This window comes from Triticum aestivum, chromosome 7D, assembly GCF_018294505.1.
Source record: "Triticum aestivum cultivar Chinese Spring chromosome 7D, IWGSC CS RefSeq v2.1, whole genome shotgun sequence".
Lineage (NCBI taxonomy): Eukaryota > Viridiplantae > Streptophyta > Magnoliopsida > Poales > Poaceae > Triticum > Triticum aestivum.
Window position 1 is genome coordinate 260,041,484 of NC_057814.1, and position 13,322 is coordinate 260,054,805.

Below are 13,322 nucleotides of genomic sequence, written 5' to 3' on the forward strand. Positions count from 1 at the left end.
GGTGGAGTACTCCTTTTACTAGGCCTACCGCCTCCAACTTCCTGATCTCTTCAATGATGAACTCTTGTCGCTCCAAAGCTTGCTTCCTGACCTTCTGCTTGACGGGCCGCGCGTGAGGATAGACAGCAAGATGGTGCTCAATCACCTCCCTGGGAACGCCGGGGATGTCCGATGCTTGCCATGCAAATACATCGACATTCGCCTGCAGGAAGGCGACGAGCGCGCTTTCCTATTTGCTGTCGAGGGTGGAGCTTATAGTGAAAGCCCCGCCAATGCCGTCCTCCTTGACGGACACCTTCTTGGTTTCTGGTGGTGCAGCCTTGGACTTCTTGCTCTTGCCTGTGGAGCTCTCTGGCACGTCCTCAACGGGAGCACAACACTCCAAAGAGGTGCGCTTGCCGGAGTGGGTGCAAGAGGTCTTGCCGGCCTTCTTCCATCCAGGGGCTTCAGCGGTAGGAGCAAGTGCCCTGGCGGCAGTTGCTGCAACTGTTTCTCGGTAGAGTTGCTCGGCGCAAATGAGCGCGTCTTTCTTGTCAGAGGGGACGGTGATGATGGTCAGCGGCCCCGGCATCTTCAATGTGTTGTAGGCGTAGTGTGACGCCGCCATGAACTTGGCCAGCGTCAGGCGACCAAGGATCCCGTTGTACGGCAGGGGGATCTCGGCAACATCAAAAACGATCTTCTCTGTTTTGTAGTTCAGCTCGCCTCCGAACATAACGGGTAGCATGATTTTACCTTTCGGCTGACTCCTTCCCGGGTTGACCCCTTGGAACGTGCCTGTCTCATCGAGATCTCCATCAGGAATCTGCAGCTTCTTGATCACAGCGGGCGAGATCAAGTTCAGACCGGCCCCACCGTCAACCAGCACTTTGGTCACCTTGAGGTTGCGTATTGTTGGTGAAACCAACCACGGCAAGCACCCAACCGCAGTTGTGCGATTAGGGTGATCCTCGGTGTAAAAAACGATGGGCGTGCGGGACCACTTCAGTGGCTTCTGGGCATCGAACGATGGCTCGCCGCAGTGACCTCACGCGCCCACTACTTCAGCTGGCGATGTGAGGTGTGCAACGAGGCGCCACCGTCGATGCACATGGCCTCTGTAGCCTTCTGGAACTCGTGCTCCCCGAAATCGTTGTCCTCGCCGTGATCGTCATCTTCCTCTTTCTTGTTGCGGCCCCAAGTGGGCCTCTCTTGTTGGTTATCCTTTCCACGGCGACCCCCTTCGCCGCCACGCTTCTTGCCGGACCCCTCGGCACCATCCTGACCCTTCTCCTTGTCTCGCCTTTCATATTCAGCCTTCTGCTTTTCTGCCAGCAGCTCAAGCTGTCGGTAGTTCTGGAGGTCATGGCCCTTGGTGCGGTGGATCTTGCAGTACTACTTGTCGGAGCCTCCTGGCTTGCCGGCGGCCGCCAGGGCCAAGCAGGCGGCACACTCGGCAACCTCCTTGCCGGGGTCATCAGCCTTGGCCTTTTTGGCGGCGCCAGGCTCGCTGGATCCCTCAACGGCAAGCACAGTCTTGCTCTTATGCTTCCTGTTGCGGCGCCGATCCTTCTTTGTCGGGGCGGCGGTGTCTTCGTCTGTGGAGTCGGTTTCCACACCAGCGTCTTCGCCGGGGTACTTTCTCCCCTCTTCAGCTCGAGCACATCTATCGGCCAGAACGTAAAGTTCGGCCACGTCCTTGACCTTGTTCATCGCCAACTCTTCACGCATCTTACGGTTGCACACATTCTGATTGAATGCGCTAATGACAGCAGCGGGATGAACATCTGGGATGTTGCACTGCACCCGGCTGAACCTCTATATGTACTTGCGCAGGTTTTCACCTTCTTTCTGGGGGATGATATGCAAATCACTTGCCTGGCCATGAGCTTGGTGGCCTCCAGTGAAGGCGCCAACAAACTCATGACACAAATCTGACCAAGAAGAAATGGAATCCACTGGCAAGTGCATCAACCATGATATGACGTTGGGTTTGAGTGCCAACGGGAAGTAATTGGCAAGCACCTTGTCGTCGCGAGCTCCAGCAGCTTATATCGCGATGGTGTAGATGCTGAGGAACTCCGACGGGTGGGTCTTGCCGTTGTACTTCTCGCCAACATCGGGCTTGAATGTGCGGTGAGAGGGCCACTGGAATGCTACAGCTCTCGGGTAAAGGCTGGACAACCCACCTTGTAAGGCAGGTCGCCAGGGCCCCCCGGCGCCCGGTGGTCCATAGTAGGCCCCGCACACCGATCTGACGGACGGCGTGTCACCCGTCGTCGTTCGATGGTAGTTCGAGCATCTTCCTAGGCCCGTTCCCGAAGGACTTGACATTGGTCGCGGCGGGTTCGCGGGTCGGACGATGCTGTGGAAATGTTGTCACAGACGTCAGCTCGACGGGCCGGTGGTTGTTGTCGCGGCCGCGGGGGGCGGGGGGGGGGGGTGCACCATGGTCGCAATGTCTCTAGTCCGCCCCACCGCCGGCATGCACTGGCTCGTCAGGACGCCGGTGTGAGGGTCCCGTTGGGAGCGGCTCGTCTTTGTTGGCGAAGTTGACAAGGTTTCGGATGGTGGCCCTCCACTCGTCGAGCTTCTCCGCAGCAGAGGGGGAAGTCGAGGAGCAGCTGCACGTGCGCCAGCGCTTCTGCTGGCATAGGTGGCGGCGAGATCTACGTAGACCGTGACACGCTCCGACTTCCAACCGGGTTAGAAGGGGCTCGGTCACGGTCTCGCGGTCGCACGCCACCTGCACCGGCATCCGAGCACGCACGCCGGCCTGGTTCGTCCTGCGTGTGGCGCACATGGCTCTTTCCGCGGCGGTGCCCAGGGGCTCCAGCACCGCGGTGTTGCTCATCGCGCGCGGCCTGGGAAGGGTGCGGCGCGCGCGCCAGCTGGGGTGTCGTAGAGGCTGCCGCGCCGCCTGTGGGTAGCACGGCCCCGCCCCCGGACCCAGCGGCGTGTGGCTCGTCGTCTCGGATTCGGAGAGCGGCGCTCGCCTGGCTCCGGTCGCCAGAATGTCGTGGATGCTCGCGGGCCACGTCTCCGGCCCCATCCGTGACCACCCGGCCTCCTGCTCATGCTGGCGCAGACGGGCCATCCCCGGACGAGTCGACCGTTGTGATCCCCTTTCTCTTGAGGGCCGTGGTAATGATGAAGTCGGTCTGCTAACCTCCAAACCGGATTTTCACAGCTTGCGCCCCCTACCAGGCGTGCCAAAGATGTCGGGGGAAACAACACCTACGGGATCACGTAGAATCCCTTTTACTACGGTTGGCGGGCGCGGGGCTATGGAAAGAGCAGGATTAGAAGATCTACGCAGGGGATTATCCAGGTTCGGGCTGCAAGTGATGCGTAATACCCTACTCCTGCTGATTTATGTTTATCTGGTGTTCCTGGACTAGCTACAAAGCGTGTAGGGTCCAAAAATTCCGAATCCTTCCTCAGTATGCCGCGGGCCTCCTTTTATAGTCAAAAGGGGCTGCCACAGTGGCACGCAGGAGGTGGAAAGTTGTACAGTAGTCGAGTCTATCTCCTAGCACCGTAGGACAAGCGCATTTAATGCACTGCCGACGTGTCCTTCATGTTTTATCAGGGACGACAAGGAAGCTCGTCCCAGCTGTCGCCGCCTCGCCTGGCTTCGAAGCGCGTCCAAGCCGACGAGGCATGTAGTGCCACGCTGGCTGGCTGGCTGCTGAGTTGGTGCGGTGGCAGAGTCTTCACGAAGATCTGCATGCCACCACGCAGGTGCTTGCTGAGTTGGCCTAGAGGCCGCACGTCGCCACGCGGGTGCTCGCCTAGTTGGTGGGCTGGCAGCTGTGTGGAAACGGCGGTGGAGTCTTGGCTGGTGGGGGCCTGGCTGTGGCCCCATTGATGTCTTCGGCAAGAGTCTTGCCGCGGCGTCGTGAGCATCCTCGGCAAGGGTCTTGCCGAGGGGTCTCGTGGGTATCCTTGGCAAGGATCTTGCCGAGGATCTTCGTCTTCTGATTCTCATCTAGTCTTGTATGTTCTTGGTCTTCACAAAGATCTGCATGCCACGATGGAGGCGCCTCCCGAGCTTGGGTTCCAATGTGGTTCAGGGCGTCGGAACTCTTAAGCTCAAGGGTGGCAGCCCAGCTGGCGTTGGGCAAGTTGCCCCGGCAAGGTTCTTGCCGGGGCAGTGGAGGCCGCCCCGGCAAGGGCCTTGCCGGGGGAGTTCACCTCGCCCGTCTGCTCTTCGTGTTTCTGGCTTGGCCTTGCTCTGGTTGTCTTGTGGCTTTGCTTCCTCTGCCTCGCCCAGCGTGGCCAGGGGCGTGGGGCTGCGACTGCCCGTGCACAAGTAAAGGGGTACAAAAAGGGCCCCCTACTTTTGTACACCGACAAGTATCTTTTATATTTTCCGGAAAAATTCTCTGTTAATTTTCAGCCCGTTCCGAGAACTTGTATTTCTGCACAAAAACAACACCACGGTAGTTCTGCTGAAAACAACGTCAGTCTGGGTTAGTTCGAGTCAAATCATACCAAAATCATGTAGAATTGTATAAACATGGCATGAATACTTCATAGATTATAGGTACGTTGGAGACGTATCAATGTGCAGGGCCAACATGCACGCCAACATGCTGGCGAAGCCGGCCACGATCGTAGGTTCGAGACAGAGTTCCTTCTAGACCAGTTAGTTGCAAGAACACATCTTGTTCCCCGCACCTTTCCATGCCATCAACGCCATCAGAAGCTGTTGCGCATGCGTAGTTGATTCTGAACTTCCCTCCTGCGACGGACAAGGCGGAGGAGTGGAGAGCTACCATTCAGAACCTCCTCGGCTTCACCAACAACGACAAGCCACAGCAGGCGGGGCCTTCACATCAGCAACCCACTACCCCAGTTCATGTTGCTGGTGAGAGCACCGGAGACAGTGCGGCCACAGTGCAGTCCCCCCACCCCATGACAACAACATAAGCGGCTAAGCCAGCGGGTCGACGTCCATGACGACATGTCCACGGCTTCGTCCGATCCGCGGACTGATGTCGCTTGAAGCTACGTCGGTATTTCCACAAAGAGGAAGGGATGACGCAGCACAACGGCGGTAGATATTTCCCTCAGATATGAAACCAAGGTTATCGAACCAGGAGGAGAACCAAGCAACACAACGTAAACAGGCCTTGCACACAGATAACAAATCCTCGCAACCCGACGTGTTAAAGGGGTTGTCAATCCCTTTCAGGGTATGGCGCCTCAAGTGGCAAACGGACGTGAGATAAATTTGTAGTAAATTGATAGATCGAACGCTAAATAAAATAAATAAAGAAAAACTGCAGCAAGGTATTTTTGTATTTTTGGTTTAATAGATCTGAAAATAAATGCAAGGAAAAGTAGATCGCAAAGGCAAATATATGAGAAAGAAGACCCGGGGGCCGTAGGTTTCACTAGTGGCTTCTCTCAAGAAAAATAGCAAACGGTGGGTAAACAAATTATTGTTGGGCAATTGATTGAACTTCAAATAATTATGACGATATCCAGGCAATGATCATTATATAGGCATCACGTCCAAGATTAGTAGACCGACTCCTGCCTGCGTCTACTACGATTACTCCACACATCGACCGCTATCCAGCATGCATCTAGTGTATTCAGTTCATGGAGAAACGGAGTAATGCAATAAGAACAATGAAATGATGTAGACAAGATCTATCTATGTAGAGATAGACCCCATCGTTTTATCCTTAGTAGCAACGATACATACGTGTTGTTTCCCTTTCTGTCACTAGGATCAAGCACCGTAAGATCGAACCCACTACCGGGCACCTTTTCCCATTGCAAGATAAACAGATCAAGTTGGCCAAACAAAACACAAATATCAGAGAAGAAATACGAGCCTACAAGCAATCATGCATATACACTACTAGGGAAAACCCTAGCAGTAGCGCGTGTTTAAAGCCTATCAGCAGCGCGGGGTGCACCGCTACTAGTAAGGCGCTACAGCTAAAGGTTAGCAGTAGCGTGGGTTGGACCACGCTACTGCTATATCGACTTAGTAGTAGCGCTTTTTACAATCAGCGCTACTGGTAATTAGTAGTAGCGCTTCTCCTAGCACGCGCTACTACTATTATTCCGTATTTCTTTTTTATTTCATGTTGTATTCATACACCTTTATACAAGTTTTCATACCGCAGCAATTTAGAGAATGATTTTACATCATAATGAGTTATTACGTCACTGGGAGAAAGAACCATGGACTAGTTTCAAGTGGATGGACATCCACTTGAAACTAATCCGCGGTTCTTTCACCCAATGATATAATATATCATCATCATCATCATCATCATCATATCATTAACAACTTATCATCAAAATACATCATTGTCATATAACACCTCCTCATGATCATCATTTTCATCAATGAGACATCACATACAAGTTGGTCACTAGACATAATCAGAACTACTCATCATCATCAACTCTCATAAACATATTGTACCTCATAGGACCTACTACATTCTCTTAGGACCTACTATATTCTCTTAGGTAAAATAGCATAAAACAAGATAGCCCCTGACTCTCCATTACGGAGAATGGAGATTATCCTGTCTCCAATTCTTGCCTTTCGCACAATGTTGCTTCCAAGAACCTCCTCACGACTGTCCATACATTTTTTCCATTCTAAGATTAGCATGTGTTCACCGGTTTTAGAAATCCGGTATGGACAGGTGAGATTCGTAGGATGACCTGGCTGTATGTTCAAAACATCAAGGAGACCATTCTGATACATCAAATGAGGCACACAATCCATCGGGATTCTCTGTTGAAAAACATAGTAATAACTTCGTAGTTAGCAATGATGTACTAGTTTTAGAAGTATGTAAAAGATGCACGAATGTTGTAATAGTAAAAAATCTTACCAGGATATCCCCTGGGAAGTTATCGTGGTTCAACACGTGCACTAGTGGCGCGTATTAACCATAATTTGGAGGATTTTGATAAAAGGCATTGTAATTCTCAAGATCAGTACAATATGCGACCAGATGACTTTTCTCCTGATAAGTTAACTCAGAGCCATCGGTGTAGTTGGTTCTGTCTACCATGTTCCGCACATTCTTTGAAGAATGAAAGTAAGCTATCTATGGAAATAAGCTGTCAACTATTTTGAAATAAAACATATAAGTTACTTAATAACTATGTCTGAGGAACTCACATAGCGGTAGAATTGGAAGCCTATCAACAAGGACCCAAATGTCCAAATTGTCTTAGTCGATGTCAGGATCACCAAGATCCATGGTGACAAACATACCCTCTAGAAAATCATACATCTTGCAAAGTGCTTCCCAACCTGGGCAAACAAAATGGGATACGCTCTCAGAATTGTATAGATTTACCACAAAATCCGTACCATGATGGGTCCTTAGGTTAATTTTCTTTGTTTCATTCCTCTCATGATCTTCAAAACCCATCCTCTCCAAGACATAGCGTCTTGCATGGCATGGGATAAGCTAGTCGAATTGTAAAAGAAGAAAATTACACATTGAAGTAGTAGAAGTCGATCTTAATTATGAAAAAACACTTTGCGTCGTAGCTTACCGTATCACAATCGAAGGCCTCCTCGAGCTTAATGCTGAAGCGCCGACCTTCGTCCAGGTGAGGCCTGTCGCAGAAACCCCGGTTGTCGCTGCACCAGGAGCACTCCCCGGGACCTTCTTCGTTCGACGACATTTCCTATGTTCATAATTCAAAGATTAAACTTGTACAATTAAAACTCTCGGCTTGTTGATTATTCATCATGGGTTGACTATCAGTCTGTCGAGTCTTTTCTTGAAAACTCTCAGCTCACATGGTGTATAGATTCAACTGTCGGTGATGGTTGCTCCTCCTTTCGTTCTTGAGTGCATTACACCAAATTGTCTAGCACACGGGAACGAAGGAGAAGCTACACCCACGACAACAGTCGGGATTCTTCATCCTCTCATATATGGTGGAGACTCGATAGATGTCGGAGTAAATGGCCACGGGTAGCCTAATCGACTGCCCCTGGTTCTTCTGAAAAAATTATCAGGCCTTCGGGCCTCCAAGCACTCTGAGCATTGGGCCGCCTTCCCTGGCCGGCTACCTCTGAAGCCGACTCCCGGAGGGCGACCCAGCCTCACCAACTCCTCCCAAAGACGACTACGGGGTGGCCGACTCCAAGAAGTCGGCCAAGAAGGACGCCGACTCCTAAGAGCCGGCCGAGACCATAACCACCAAAGCTGTTCCCACATAACGGCGACACGACGGGGTGTGGCCACAGTGCGGCCCACTACCCCCAAAGCCCGAGGTGGGCATGGCTACAGGAGGACGTACGGGACGGCCGTCTCCCGTGCGGCTCGGCACTGTAGCCATGCTGGCCTCGACGTCACCCACGACTGACTCCCGTACGGCCCGCGGGCGGCGGGCCCCTTCAGCCAGAGAGAGGCGTGAAGGCGGCCCGGCCTTTCCCAGTCGGCCAAGAGCGTAGCCGGCCTCCAGAAGCCGGCTACTCCCTTCCTCGAAGCAGGAGCCCCATTAAGGAGACAAGACGAGGTAAGGCTACAGTGAGAGCCCCCGAGGCGGCCCACTGTAGCCACGCTTACCTCGACAAAGCCCTCGTCATCAGAGGCGCGGCTACAGTAAGTAGCCGCCGACAAGACCCTAGGCGGTGGGGCCGGCCTGTCGACCAAGTAGCCGGTAGCCGGCAGGACCCACCAGCCGGCGGGACCCACCAGCCGGCGGAGAAGCCGGCGAGCGTAGACACTGACAGCTGGGACCAGAGCCCAGCCGGATTACCATTGTACCCCCGGGGGTAGGCCTATATAAACCCCTCGGAGCACCCATGCAAAGGGTTGGCCTCTGAGCATAGTTGGCTTCTAAGCATAGCACACACACACACCATAGATAGAGAGAAGCAAGAGCTAGCCTTGTTCTTCTTCTCCCTTGATCCCAACAGCTCTAGGAGCGATTGTAGCTACCTTTCATCGATCTAGTGATCATGCGGAGACCCCGCAGAGCAGGACTAGGGGTGTTATCTCCTCGGAGAGCCCCGAACCTGGGTAAGATCCGCCGGCGTGCATGTCTTCGCCTCATCCCGTTTCCAGGCACCGGCGACGTTTTATTGGCTCCCACAATGATAAGCCATCCCTTGGCATATGTCGCACCAACCACCCGACATTTGGCGCCCACCGTGGGGCCAGGTGCACCGTCGTCCGGAGACCTGTTCTGGACGGGAACCCTCTTCCTCCCCCGCGAGCGCAGCCAGCCTGCTGCGCCCGATGGCGTTTGCCTCGACGCGCTGCAAGGCGTCGACGACGCCTGCGCTGCGAGCTGCCTCGCCGATATGCTCGGCGAGACTCGCATCTCCGACGAGCCCGCGTCTGACGCAGGCACCGACTGCCCCGAGAGCCGCCTCGTCAGCCTCCTCGACCAACTTCACGTCTCCAGCGAGCCTGCTGCGGACATGGAGTCGGTCGGCTCCACCGACCCGATGCTCATCGACTCCGACACCGCGTCGCTTGACGCCTACCCCTCCGACGTGGTGGTCTTCGACGACCCCCTCCCTCGAGCTGACAGCGGTAGCAGCGCTGTCACCGAGGTGCTGGTCATCAGCCACGTCTCCAACTCGGGCGAGAATGCCCGCGACGCTCAGCAAGCGGCGATGCACGACCTCTCCGTCCCCATCCCGGCCGACGCCGACGCCGAGACCCTGGAGGCACGCCGCCTTGCCCTCATCGCGGAGGGCCAGAAGATAGCCTCGATGAGACGCCTCACCGAGGCCCACCAGCGCGAAGTCGACCGCGCCGCCTTCGGCACGCCGCCGCCTAGCGGCCCGAGCCGAGCCGGCTTCGTCCAGAAGCGCGGCGCAGCCGTCGCCAGCATGCTGGGCGCAGATCGCCCCGTCTACGCCACCCCGCTCGAGAATCTGCGAGCCGCTCAGGCGGCTGCAGAAGAGCTCAATGGGCTGGGAGCCGATGAGCTCCCCTACATGACGAGACGGATCCAACAGCTGCTCGACGCGGCTGCAGAACGGCACGAAGCCGGCGCCCGTGCTGATAGTCATCCCCCGCGCCGGGAGCACGCCGCGACGTCCCGCTCGCCGACTGCGAGCGGCGCGCGCCAGAAGAAAGACAAGGAGCCGGCTGCCAGCCGCAGCCGGACTCGCATCACCATCGAGCGCGACGCGGATGGCCGCCCTCGAGCTGTAGAGCACCAAGGAAATCTGCCTCCTCCCCCGCCTCGAAGAGAAAGACGCCTCACTCCGCCGCCTATCACACACCCGACTCTTGGCGACCGACTCGGCCGCCGAGAAGGAGTCGGCGAGAACGACGCCCGCCACAGGATCGACCGCCTTGCTCGATCCTTGGCGTTAGAAGAAGAAGACGATGTCGGCCCGCCATGCTTTGGCCCCCGCATCCGCGACGAGCCCTTCCCCAAAGGGTTCTCGCTCCCCAGAGACACGCCCAAGTACAACGGCTCGGTGAAGCCGGAAGATTGGCTCATCGACTACTCCACGGCCGTCAGCATAGCCAACGGCAATCGGCGCGTCGCCGTGAAGTACGTCCCCCTCATGCTGCAAGGCACGGCGCGCACATGGCTCAACAGCCTCAAGCCCTACAGCATCAACAGTTGGCTGGACTTCACCGAAGTCTTCGTCCGCAACTTCACCAGCACCTACAAGCGGCCTCCCAAGCCTCGCCAGCTCTCCCTCTGCGTCCAAGGGCCCAACGAGTCGACCCGCGACTACCTCACGCGATGGGCCGAGCTCCGCAACTCCTGCGAGGGAGTGCACGAGGTCCAGGCCATCGAGTACTTCACCGCCGGGTGCCGGGAGGGCACCCTCCTCAAGCACCAACTCCTCTGCGACGAACCGGCCACCCTCGATGAATTGCTGGTCATCGCCAACAAATATGCCACCGCCGACTCCTCAATGAAGACCGAGCTCCGAGTGGACGCCTCGGGGAAAGTACTTGCTCCGGCTCCCAAAACGCCGGCTGGCGACCCTAATCGGCGCCCCTACCAGAACGACCACAAGCGCAAGGGCCCCATGCCGACTTCCTCCAGTCGGCAGGTGGCCACAGTTGAAGACGAGCAGCCTGAAGATCGGCCCGCTCCCAAGAAGAAGGGTGGCCGGCCGCCTTGGCAGCCGTCTTTCTCCTACGAGCAAGCACTCGATGCCCCCTGCAAGTTCCACAGCGGCGCGAAGCCGTCCAACCACACGACCCGGAAATGCCACTGGCTCACCCGCATCACCAAGGGTGAGGGAATGTTGCCGCCTCCGCCTCCCGGCCAGCCGCCTCCAGCCCCCCAGCAGCCGGCGGCTCGGCCGACAGTCGGCGCCATCCAAGACGAATTCCCCGAAGAGCACGCCGCCTACGTCGTCTTCACTAGTCAAGCCGACGACAAGCGCAGCCGACGCTGACAGCACCAAGATGTGAATGCAGTCTCCTCTAGCACCGCCGAGTTCATGCACTGGTCAGAAAAGCCAATCAGCTGGAGCCAGGCCGACCACCCAGAGGTGATGCCTTCGCCCGGCTCCTATGCGATGGTCTTGGACGTCACCCTCGCGACGGAGAGGCGAGCTGCCAGATTTTCCCGCGTCCTGATAGACGGCGGAAGCAGTATCAACATACTGTACCGCGATACCATGGAGAAGCTGAACATCAAAGCGAAGCAGCTCATGCCGAGCCGCACCGTCTTCCATGGTATCGTACCCGGCCTGTCTTGCTCTCCAATCAGCAAGATCAAAATGGATGTTCTCTTCGGAGACAAAGATCATTTTCGCCGGGAAGCAATATGGTTCGAGGTAGTGGATTTGGAGAGCCCCTATCATGCACTGCTTGGCCGACCTGCTCTGGCCAAGTTCATGGCTGTGCCCCACTACGCCTACCTGAAGATGAAGATGCCGAGCTCGAAGGGGATCATCACGGTAGCCGGCGACTACAAGAAGTCCATCGAGTGCGCCATGGCCAGTAGCCGGCTGGCCGAGTCCCTCGTGGTGGCAGAAGAGAAGAAGATGTTGGAACGGGTTGTGGCCATGGCCGGCAAGCAGCCGGCCTTGTCCCCCAACCCCAAGGATTGTGATGCGCAGGGCTCCTTCCAGCCTGCAAAGAGACGAAGAAGATACCTCTGGACCCGGAGCACCCGGAGAGGTTCGCTGTCATTGGGGCGAACTTGGACAGTAAATAGGAAGGCGAGCTCGTCGACTTCCTCCGTGAGAATCGAGACATCTTTGCATGGTCCCCAAAGGACATGCCGGGTGTCCCGAAGGATTTCGCCGAGCACAAATTACATGTCCGAGATGATGCGAAGCCGGTCAAGCAGCCCCTCCGCCGACTGTCAGAAGAGAAGCGAAGAATTGTGGGAGAAGAGATAGCCCGGCTCCTTGCAGCCGGCTTTATCATGGAAGTGTTCTTTCCAGAGTGGCTTGCCAACCCAGTTCTGGTTCTGAAGAAGAATAACAAGTGGCGTATGTGTATAGACTACACTAGTCTGAACAAGGCCTGCCCAAAGGATCCGTTTGCCCTGCCACGGATTGACCAAGTGATAGACTCCACAGCCGGATGCGAGCTGTTAAGTTTTTTGGATGCATACTCAGGGTACCATCAGATCAAGTTGGACCCAGCTGACCGCCTGAAGACTGCCTTCATCACACCCTTTGGAGCTTTCTGCTACCTGACAATGACATTCGGCTTGAGAAATGCCGGTGCCACTTTTCAGCGTTGCATGCAGAAATGTCTCTTGAAACAACTCGGCAGAAATGCCCACGTCTACGTAGACGACATTGTGGTGAAGACAGAGAAGCGCGGTACCTTGCTGGAAGACCTGAAAGAAACATTTGCCAACTTGCGCCGATTCCAAATCAAGCTCAACCCCGAGAAGTGCGTGTTCGGAGTGCCAGCCGGCCAGCTGCTAGGCTTCCTGGTCTCCGAACGCGGCATTGAGTGCAACCCCGTCAAGATCAAGGCCATCGAGAGGATGGAGATTCCCACCAAGCTGCGAGATGTGCAGAAGTTCACTGGCTGCTTAGCCTCCCTGAATCGTTTTATCAGCCGACTAGGAGAAAAGGCTCTCCCCTTGTACCGACTCATGAAGAAGTCCACTCACTTCGAGTGGAATGATCAAGCCGACCAAGCCTTCCATGAGTTGAAGAAAATGCTGACCACTCCGCCTGTCCTGGCTGCGCCGACTGAGAAGGAGCCCATGCTCCTCTACATCGCCGCGACTAGCCGAGTCGTCAGCACTGTTGTTGTGGTCCAGCGCCCGGAGGAAGGCCGAGCCCAGCTGGTCCAGAGGCCGGTCTACTATCTCAGCGAAGTACTATCCAGCTCAAAGCAAAACTACCCGCACTACCAGAAGATGTGCTATGG